The sequence below is a fragment of the Magallana gigas genome, chromosome 3 (assembly GCF_963853765.1).
Source record: "Magallana gigas chromosome 3, xbMagGiga1.1, whole genome shotgun sequence".
NCBI lineage: Eukaryota > Metazoa > Mollusca > Bivalvia > Ostreida > Ostreidae > Magallana > Magallana gigas.
In genome coordinates, this window is record NC_088855.1 from 18706541 (window position 1) to 18717481 (window position 10941).

General features: G+C 31.4%; 2 long non-coding RNA genes across 2 annotated transcripts; both read left to right on the forward strand.

The window, feature by feature from the left end:
• Positions 1-260: 260 nt before the first annotated feature.
• Positions 261-4166, forward strand: LOC117682112 (uncharacterized). The gene is made up of 2 exons (XR_004596619.2): positions 261-3984; positions 4018-4166. It is a non-coding gene; the product is annotated as an uncharacterized lncRNA (long non-coding RNA).
• Positions 4167-6052: 1886 nt separating this feature from the next.
• LOC105344854 (uncharacterized) lies at positions 6053-7298 on the forward strand. The gene is made up of 3 exons (XR_902947.4): positions 6053-6214; positions 6911-7047; positions 7212-7298. It is a non-coding gene; the product is annotated as an uncharacterized lncRNA (long non-coding RNA).
• Positions 7299-10941: the final 3643 nt, after the last annotated feature.

Below are 10941 nucleotides of genomic sequence, written 5' to 3' on the forward strand. Positions count from 1 at the left end.
AAAAATACCATCCTCTGTTCCAATATTGTAGGAATTTAGAAAGAATGTAGACAATGACATGGAAACGATTCTTGATTTTCTGCGATTCAAATGATAACAGTTTTGAAAGATATTTTCTACAATTAACAACACGTTAAACAACAACATATGAGGCCAGAGTCTCCTGTACCATTTTTCCTGTTTTTGGTTTAATTAATTGCTTGTTTTGTTTTGGGTTTTTTTTTGTTTTGTTTTTTTTTTGGGGGGGGGGGGGGGGGGTGTTGAAAGTAATATATACTGTATACAAGGAATTAATTGCCCCGTATAATTTTCAACCATTTCACCCTTGTTGTCAGCAGGCGATTTTAAGAATTTAAGAAATTCAATGGCTAATATTATTATAAGTAACTTGAAACACAACTGTGACTCGGAGAATTCTTGACGGGGCGAAACTGTTTTGCAAGTGTAGAAGGGTGAAGATTGCACAGGACGAAAGTACTCCAGTATACAGTATTTTGATTAAAATATAGAGATAAAAGCAATAATCTAAGAACCCCCTCCCTATTTGAAGAAAGTTTTTATGAGCGAGTGGTTTCTCAAAGTTTAATGGAAAAGAAATCTTAAAAATCTTCTATCCCCCTCCCCCAGATAAGATATTTAGGGCGGTTTTAGATCTAACAAGTAGGTTTGAGTCCTACTTTTTTCTTATCTGCTTTGAGTTATTGGGGGTATACATTTGTATATATAATAATAATGACTAGCTAGTTAAATTTGTAAATAATGCAAACGTGTTGTAAAACTTTTCGTAATATAGGCAAGAAACATACAAATACACACGAGCACAAAGTACAACTGTAAACGTTTTAAGATGCTCCTATTAAAAATGTATTCTCAATGTTTTGAAATCAGTTTCGTTTCATGGGTTTAAATTTTATTAGAAACATTAAAATGGCCTCAGATTTCGCTTACTGAGTATTGATTTAAAAATCAATTATTTATCCATTCTTGTATACATCTATACGATGTATGAACTCGGAGTTATTGTTGTGGAATACATGTATTATTAAGAATTATAGCATCTTTTTAATTATTGTGTTTATATAAGTTATTGGGGTATACCGAGTAGTAATGTCAATTACATACGTTTAGTGAATTGAGCCCATTATTCATCAAATTGATTTAATCTTAATATATTTAGAAAAAAGAAAGTTATCGAATAACTCAATAAATATGAATGTTTCCTTAATAACATATAAAACAATCTCAAAATTAAAAATCTCTGTTTATTTTGCCTTAGAAACAAAACGCTCGCCATTTTGGTGCACAGATCAAGACTAACGACTACCCATTAGCAGGCGTAGATTTAAACCAAATTTAGTCCCGACTAAGTTTCCGCCTTTTTGTGAAACGCAACTTAGTCTGGTTTTGAGGTTTAGTCCCTGATTTAGTTCGGACTAAGCTTACGCCTGGACGTAGGCCTTTTTGAGAAACGGGCCCCAGAATTCTTCTCGTCTATGGAAAGGTGTAGTAAGTGATTGACTATTAGTATGACGGTAAATTTTCTCTAGAATTCTAACTTTCATTGACAAAACCAGAATAATAGGGTGAATTGCAGTGCTTGTACAGAAGCTGTTGGCCAACGTTGTTTATTTGAAATCGGTGTTTCGATATTCGTATATTAAGAGAACCTTTTGTTTCAACAACATAAGAAGTCCCACAAAGGGTATACATTCTATTCCGTAAACAACATTAGACTACTTGCAGGCACTTGCAATGAAGATTTTTGGTAAAGAAGCTCTGTCCAGTAAGATTGCTGTTTAACATGTCGAGTACACTACCTTATATGGATAGCATGATTTAACACGTAACAGTATCTACATCAAACAGATTCTCCAATCCAGTGAATGAGTTGCAATGCATGACGGTCTACAACGTGTTTACGATTCAACAAACGCACGTAGTTTTTGTCTGTTTTATTCACAATATTTAATTGCTTGCCAGAATGTTTGTACATTTTGATTTTTACTTTAGAAGGTTAAAAAGGAAAGATTACGTACCATTAACTTTGTTCCATGCTCACATTGAAAAATACTGTTGCTTTAGTTGATCAATTGTTGCTTCAAAAAATGATCAGTATCAAACGACTGACAAACATACGCATACAAGTACAAACAGATTTTGATAAAAAAAACAACACTGCACAATTGTGTATTGGTGACTTTATCATTGTGCATTAGAAATAAATACAGGTAACTGTACATTTTTAACATACGTGAATAGCCACAGTAGTAGAAATGCACAAATATACAAAGGCAGAAGTGCAAGCTATGCAGCATATAGTATTTTGTCCTTTAAGCATTCTGATGAATGTACCTTAAGAAAATATCAACGCGCATTCTACTAATGTTGTCCCAAATATGGGGTATCACGTGAAAAAACGGTACTCACTGCTTCTAATTCAATAGGACGTACCTCTCTTTTGAACATTGACAATGGGGTATTTAAATAGGTTGATATAAGTCCTTATATGCAATATTTTTTAAATGTGAGCATAGAAATTGAAGTTCAGACTTAATTGTCCATATTAATTTCATAAATTCTGAAAAATAATTCAAAATGAGTTTCCAAAGGACAATTGAAAATGACACATATTTTCAATACGCTTTGTATACACTGAAACTTGTAGTGGCCCACAATGCCTTGCAACTCATTCACCTGATTGGTTTGTCGATAAAAGTAAACAGTTGGCTAATTTAGTATGCAAATTTATGCTGACGTCACAAAATATAGTGGTCTCGACCTGTTTAAGGAAGTCCCCGTAATTAATACATTACAGGTTTTTCAGTTTTTAACAGAGCACTTGGAAATAGAACTCATGGAATTGGAAAGGAAACCTTCAAATAAAATCTAATAGAACTTTCACATTCCTTCCATTTCCTGAATGAACAGCTTTTTTATACCATGCTGGGATTCTGAAGACTGTACATATGACATATGTTTAAGGATAATCCGAGGGACATTAACTGAACTCTTATAATCTGTGCCCCTTGTATAGTATCCAAAAAGTGACGCCTTTTGACACTGAGCACGTCGCGTCACGTCTACCTGACTGTATTGTTTCGTTAATGTGGTGATAACAAACAGTATTCAAAATCAAGTCCAATGACAAAATACAAAACAAAAACAGAGCAAACACGGATTTCTAAGATGAAAAAAAAAAACCACTAGCATTTTTAGAAGTATTTATCAAACCCATAAATAATTCCGTAAAAAATATCTTCCTGTTAGAGAAGAAATGTTTGACAATCATTGTCTATTATAATAGCTATAAGACGTGTGTTTTAAAGATTTTATTCAAACGTTTGAAAATATGAACATTTTTTTCATAAGAATTATGTTTACTTTAAAAAGCTTTAAAGAAATGTTTGTCGAAACGAGATTTGTTATAGGCAAACAGAAATGCAGAGCTATAAAAAAAAATGTAACATAAAAACCGACCGCCTTTTGTAGACAGGTAATGAAACTATGATTTGTTTAATGTCTAGATTGATATTTTCAGAATTAATTTATTTTAATTAATTTATTTAAAATTTATTTAAATGTTGAGAGGTAAGGATCTGTAAAATTACTGATCCAGTTTCAAGACAAGAACTGAATAAATAACTAGCAAATAATTTAAACTCAGAATATAATATTACATCATTGTAGCATAATGAATAAGAACGCTTATTAATAAGCGAACGTTTTAACAGAATATCAAACTAACGATTTTTGGGGAATATAAAATATCAATAACTTTGAAATGGTCTTAAGAATCTACTGCAGCTGAAAACAATTTTACAAGAATATGGCGTTAGCCTTTTGTTGTAAACTAATAGTATTTTACTTTGTAAGGTATCGTTTACTACTTTTACAGAGTTAAACGGTGTGTTCTCCGAACGCCTACTCCTCAATTAAAAATAATAATTGGTCAAGGCAATTATGGGGCCCTCTAAGGGAACACAGGTAGACTTTACCTGTATATACTTTAGGACACAGGTAGACTTTACCTGTATATACTTTAGGACACAGGTAGACTTTACCTGTATATACTTTGGTTCACAGGTAGACGACACTGTCTTATTTTTAATTTAAAAAAATAAAAAGATGCAATAAATAGTGCTAATGGCTGCATGTACCTGAAATTATATTAAAAATACCATATTTTTTTAAAAACCTAAATGTTTCAGTGAAATAAAATAATCATTAAATATTATTTAAAAAAATAAAAATAAAATATCTTTCTTCATTTTTAAATTTACATCTTAACAAAATAAAACATTATATCTTAAGGTATAAATTAAAATCAGAGATTTTAAATGATGATTATCTAAATTATGACTGAGATAAAATTATGATAAAAAATCACTTGCTTCAACAAATTTGTCCTAGCTGTGAATAAATGAACGACATAATCTTAAATATTTTTTAATAACAAAGTCATAAAACCATGTAATTGAACATCATTATGGTAAAAAAAAATCACTGATATTTTTTACATATTTGTTTTGAAATCAATTACTGTAAAGATGTTGAACTGAACTCATCCAAGCTGTAAATAGATAGATCTTCTGGAGGTGCACTACATCTGGGTGTTCCGCCAGTATCTCAACAGAGAACGACATCCCCACAGGTTTTGGACAACAGCAACACACCCATGCAGCGGACCACACTGAAGTTGTCGCCAAACAAATTATGACAGCCATCTCCATAAGATGTACAGATGAAGTTGGGCCCATCCCCTCCATTTTCAGCGAAGAACCCAACAAACTCCGAGACAACGAATGGGGCGACACCAGCAGAGAGCTCATCGAGAGGCTGCTTTCAACACCGCCAGGTCATCACTCTACAGAGCCCGCAGGAAACAGACACCACCACTTCCAAAGACTACAGCAGACATCAGACTGGAGGGGAAATGGACAGAGACAGAGACGGGACAACCATTCCTTCTACTAGATAACATCTTCCAGAACAACACGATACTTGCGTTTGCGACAACATACAACCTTCAAGACCTTGCTGCCTCCGAGACCTTCTTCTGTGATGGAACCCTCTACACCTGCCCCAGCCTCATCGACCTTATGACCTACGCAGATTCAGCATCGAAACTTTTTCATTGACATAGTGACATTGAACGTGAAAGGACATTAAGACAGACTCAGTGCCCATATTAGTATCTGTGTAAATATTGTTTATATATATTGGTATAAATTATACTTTTTAAAAATTTTTGTCATTTTAAATTGTTATTTATGATTTAGACATCCATGTATTTATGAGTTTGTTATAAAACAGTTCTTTGTGTCAAAATAAAAAGAAAATTGTATATAAAATGTTATGCAATTTTAAAACATTATTTTATTGAATTACATGTAGTGCTAATAAATTAAATAGATATATTAAAATTGATTCAATGTTTTCTTTTTATTTATGCAACAATTTAAATTATAAAGACATTAAAAATTTAACAAAAATGACAAACTGTTGTATTATTTTTCATTCAAGGAAACACAGGTAAAGTCTACCTGTGCCCCTTTAGAAGGCCCCATAATTGCCCAGTATAATTGAATAATGATAATTGGGCAGTAGGCGTTCGGAGAATCAGCCATTTAAACAAAAATGTTGTTTTTAATTAATTTTCAATCTAAAGTTGAAAATGATTACATGACAAATTAATTTGTCATGTAATCATTTTCAACTTCAGATTGAAAATTAATAAAAGACAAAACAAAAATAACAACGTTGCACCGATGTTTAATTATGCATATCAGAATGGTTCATTATTAGCTTTGCACCGAGTTTTCAAATATCGCACTTCAAGTCATACCGTTCATCATCATGTTATTTCACTGCTACGTGACTTACATGTATTATGAATTCTTGAAATCCACCTGGAAAATTGTAAAATTGCGCATTTATTAAAACGTCTTGAAAATTTACATTGTAAAAGCGCTTGTTGTTCTGACCTTTCGTGCATAATTGATTAAGAAAATTAGGCGCATGCGCAATTAAAGTCACGTGCATCAATATCAGACCAAATATCATATAAAATAAGTTGACGTCTCTTTATTCGTTACATTAGATTTATTAAGGTCCAACATGCAATCCAAGATTCTAGGTCTTTTGGCAGTCCTCGCCGTTTGTGTAATTTTGTGTGTTAGCTTCTCGGAAGGAATGTACTACCCTGAGAAAATAAGTAAGTACTGAATTGTCATCCTCTTCATACGAATTTTCCTCTCAACATACAACTCTAACTCTAGATCTGTATATGATTATAGAAATTGTTTGAACTTTGACAAAACTAACTTTTCACATTTTTAAGGTTCTATAGAAATGTTAACAAGCGTTTACTAATAAGAGCTTCAAATCTAGAAATAAAGAATTCTTCTCTAGTGAACGAATAACGAACGTATTACTTTTTTGAATTGAATAGAGTACATTCAGAGTTAAAATGTGAAGAAAGTTGTTTTTTTTTGGTAATCAATATGATTATTAGAAAAAAATAAACTCGTAAAATCGCATATATTTATTATCTTGAATTTATGATGCATTTCAAATATGAAACATAAGTCATATAACTACTGGTACTCACTTGCCTCAAGAAAAAAATGATTGATTAATAAGAATTTTTTTCTACAAGGTACACTGTCTCTGAAAAACTATTTATTTAACTAACATGTATGTCCCAGGTTTCATATTATTTCAATAAAAAAGCCCCTACTTCTCCTTATACTTTTGATCTAAATATATGTTAATGATCTGTTTTAAAAATTGGTGGAATATAAAATCAACTATTTCAAAATTATCTTCATTATTGACGTGCTAATCAAGTTTTAATTTGTTGTTAATTGACGTTAAACTTTTAAATGTATTTGAATATTTTCATTTGAAGCATGCCCGCCTGTTGAGTGTTATATCCACTGCAAATATGGTTACGTGCAGGATCGTAATGGATGTGCTACCTGCGCCTGCAATCCAAGACCTTGATACTATTAGAAACAACCACTAACTTTATATATCTACTTAAAGGTACCGCAACAATCAACTTTCTCCTGGATGAAATCTGACAAATGACGCTATAACGAATGTTTTATTATTGTTTATTATTTTGTGCGTATCTGTGGTTATGTGTTGTTTTGTTTGTTTATTATTTATGATATCACAAGAAATGTATTTTTTTGTGTTATTTTCAGGATGGTTGTCTGTGTATACAAGAAGTCAGAGAAAGGCTTTAAGTACTTTGTTAACTATTTTACAGAATAAAATTTGAAGAGGAAAAATGTATTCGTTCATTTGGTAATACGGTGAAAACTTTGCAAAAAAAAAATACCAAAAAAAATTGGTAATACGGTGAAAACTTTGCATACAAAAAAAAATTTAAAAAAATGATAAATCGGATATTTCTGTCTAACACTGTTTATTTTAAAGGTCATATGAAACGATTTTTAACACTATGATTTTCTTTCATGAATATAAAGCTTGGTATAAACAAATGTTAAAATACATGATGTAAGATTTTTTTGCCTTTGCATTACTGAGAAATAACCGTGAAAACTGAGCACCTGAAAAAATTCTTGCCCGCTTATCGTTCTTGATTTTGTGGATTTATGACGTCACAAAGACCCACCGATGTAAACAATGCATTAAAACTAGTGTAATTTTACAGTAGTTTATCGATTAAATTTTAGTAATTTTTGCATATATGAACGTGTCTTTCTTTTCAAATGAGATCATTTAATTTCGTAGTAGCCTACAGATGACTTAGTTTTGATTGGTCGTTAATGAATAAATCTAATATCAGCTTCTCACAAAAGTAAAATCATGATGAAGATCCCGTACTGGAGTGGAAATTTAACGAAAGAAATGCTCCAACATTTACAGCTGATTAATGATCATGAATTATCCTTATCCTTTTGAAATAGAAACATCATTTTCTTCTTCGGTACGTATAATGATTGAGCTACATTTAAAGGGAATTAAAGCATTTAAATTGATTTGATTTATTTTGTCACATAAAAAAGTATATAAGGCAGGCCAATGAAAATGTTTGAGGCATTGTGTACATAGTTTGTATTCAAGAGCTGCTATGAAATGCCGGAAAATTATTCTTAAAGTTTATTTCGAAATAATATGAATTTCTGACTTATTGATATATACATGTAGCAATATCTTTAGAAAATACTTTATGTACACGTGTATTAACGTTTTATTAAATTAGATCGCGGAAATATGGCATTTAAGGATTTAGAAATGTATCGGTAAAATAAATCGGTTGTTTGATAAAAATAGTTGTGAACGAATGTGAAGATAATCAACAGATTTTAATAAAAACAAGCATCAATAATGATAAAAAAAACCCGAAAGAAAACATTGCGGAAGAAAGTGAGATAAAAGGGATCTGTGAGTAAACACCGCACATACACGTTTTAAAATCAAAACACCGCACATTCAAGTACATGTTTCAAAAACAAAACATTTGAAGGAATTTCTCTTAGACTGAAAATAATTAAATGGTAACATATTTGTGAATTTGAAAGTGAAACAAACAATATAATCGTGAAGCGAATGAGGCACAATGAGGCCTACAAGTTGTTTAGAAAAAAAATCTTAATGAATTGCATGAACGTGCAAATGGGAAAAAACGATCAGATTTATTTTTGAATTTGTCAATTTCATTAAAAAGATCAAAATAAAACATATAAATATGCTTATATCAAAATTATATTATACTTGCATGTCGATCTATGAAGAAAATCATTTATTCCCCCTGCAGTCTCGAAACTGAATATCATTATGTACACGCTATTACATGTAAATAAAACCGCACACGATTTCATTTCTTGAGAGAAAAAATACTGACGTGGTTGATTATTGTATAATTATACAAGTTTTTATATAAAATAGTATTTTTTTCTTTTAAAATGCTGCAAAATGACATGGATATTTGTATTCACAACATAACTTTATAAGGCGATTGGGTCTTACTGACGTCATAAGCAAGGGAGGTAAGCCGCGTAAGTCAATGTTCCTTTTCCCGATTAAGTAATTTTGATCGACTGTGGCGCTCACATTTTGCATAAAATATCCCAAAAACAATGTCAGTCTTATTAAATAGGCACTTATGAACTCATTCCCGTATATAACTCAATATGGTCAGGATATCGTTTCATATGACCTTTAATATTCCATAGATTAAGAAATGAAATGATAAATTTTGATTAGCGTCTTGAGATCTGACCATACATCAAATGGGTTACCTGTTGCGATTTTTATATCTTAAGATAACTGTACCTTCTTGATTTTTTCATAAAGCCCTTAAAAAAATTTTGATTGAGACTTTTTTATCTATAAAACGCTTTGTTATTCTTTGTCCTTCGTGTTTGATCATTTTCAAGGTCAAAATAATTAGAATTATGAACAGTATTATACAGACACTTGCCAGGGGCGTTAGAAATTTTGACAAGTATATTTGTGATAGATTAGTGATGACGTTTGTGGTGTATTGGAGAATAATGTCAGCGGCATCTCTATGATCTGTGCAATAACTGTAGTAGATTGTCGTGCAATTAAAATTTTACATTAAAGTCTTTGGGTAGAGCATGTGTTATCAACATATTTTCAAACTTCTATTTATCTGAACTTATGCGTACATTCTTTCTTTAAATATAAAATCTTACTATTTTCCTTTTCATTTGCCTTACATTTTATTTCTTTCTTAATAATGTACGTTAAAATGTTAATTTCCAGACTGTTTGTTATACAAGAAGTCTAATCTTTCTCTTTAACATTTTAAAATATATAGTAATACATAAAATTAATTTAAAATTGTGATTTTTGTTAGCATTTTTACCATACATCAAATGGGTTATCTTTCTTTCTATCGGTATGCTGAATGATATACATTAAAGCTGAACACCGCTCGTAAATAGGAACCGTCACACAGATACCTGGTATATAAACCCTTCGATTTCGTTACACCCGATTGCACATCTGAAACTCGTAGCTGACGTGTAGTGTTCCTTTCGTTGTCTTTGGATTTTTATGCATTTAATTGTTATTTATGTGCACATTATGTCTGTAAATAATGCAATGACCAGTTCATTTGATGTTAGTACTCTCCTGGTTTGAAAAAAGTGCGTAAAACTTGACAATTTCATCGCGACCGAGTAACATGGCGAGGCAAGATGTACGTCCACACAGGTGAGACCTCTACAGCGATATACTTTGAACTGTCAAGAGGTCTATGGCTTATATAGGGGTGTAAGAAGAGCGGTGCGGAAAGAGAAATATGGCGGACAGTGCCTATTTACTTTAAAGCTTTAAAGTGTGGTAGCCACACTAGTATGTCGTAGGATAATTTAAACAAGACAATAACCAATTATGTTATATTTAAGGTGTAGGGAATTAGTCTTAGAATATAATGAGGTGAAAGTTTAGGTCGGGCGTGATCAAATCCAATAAAAGCCATTCGGGCTCTGATCCCCGACCGAAATTATCACCTCAAAATATTCGAAGAGTGATAATTCATTGTAGCTTACATTAATTTTATATAATTTTCAAAAAGTGTACGATTTAACGCTAGATTATTAATTATTCCTAATATCATCACTAAAACATTGAAAAATGTAAATATATGAATATAATGCATAATTTACGAACCCACTCCTAGGGGCTAAATATTAAATATGGTCAAAGTTCATTCTCATGTTCTCCCCTTGACTTTCGTTTCAAATCAGTTCTTCTTTTTTCATTAGAAATATTTCGGGCATGTATAAGAAAACGCTAGAGACTTAAAATGTCGTTTAAGTTACATATTAAACATGCAGTTTTCAAACTATTAAAAAAAACAAGTACTAAGACAAAAACCGTCTCATTGCTAAAAGGCCTATCATTATCATAACACCATATTGTTATTTTGTCAAT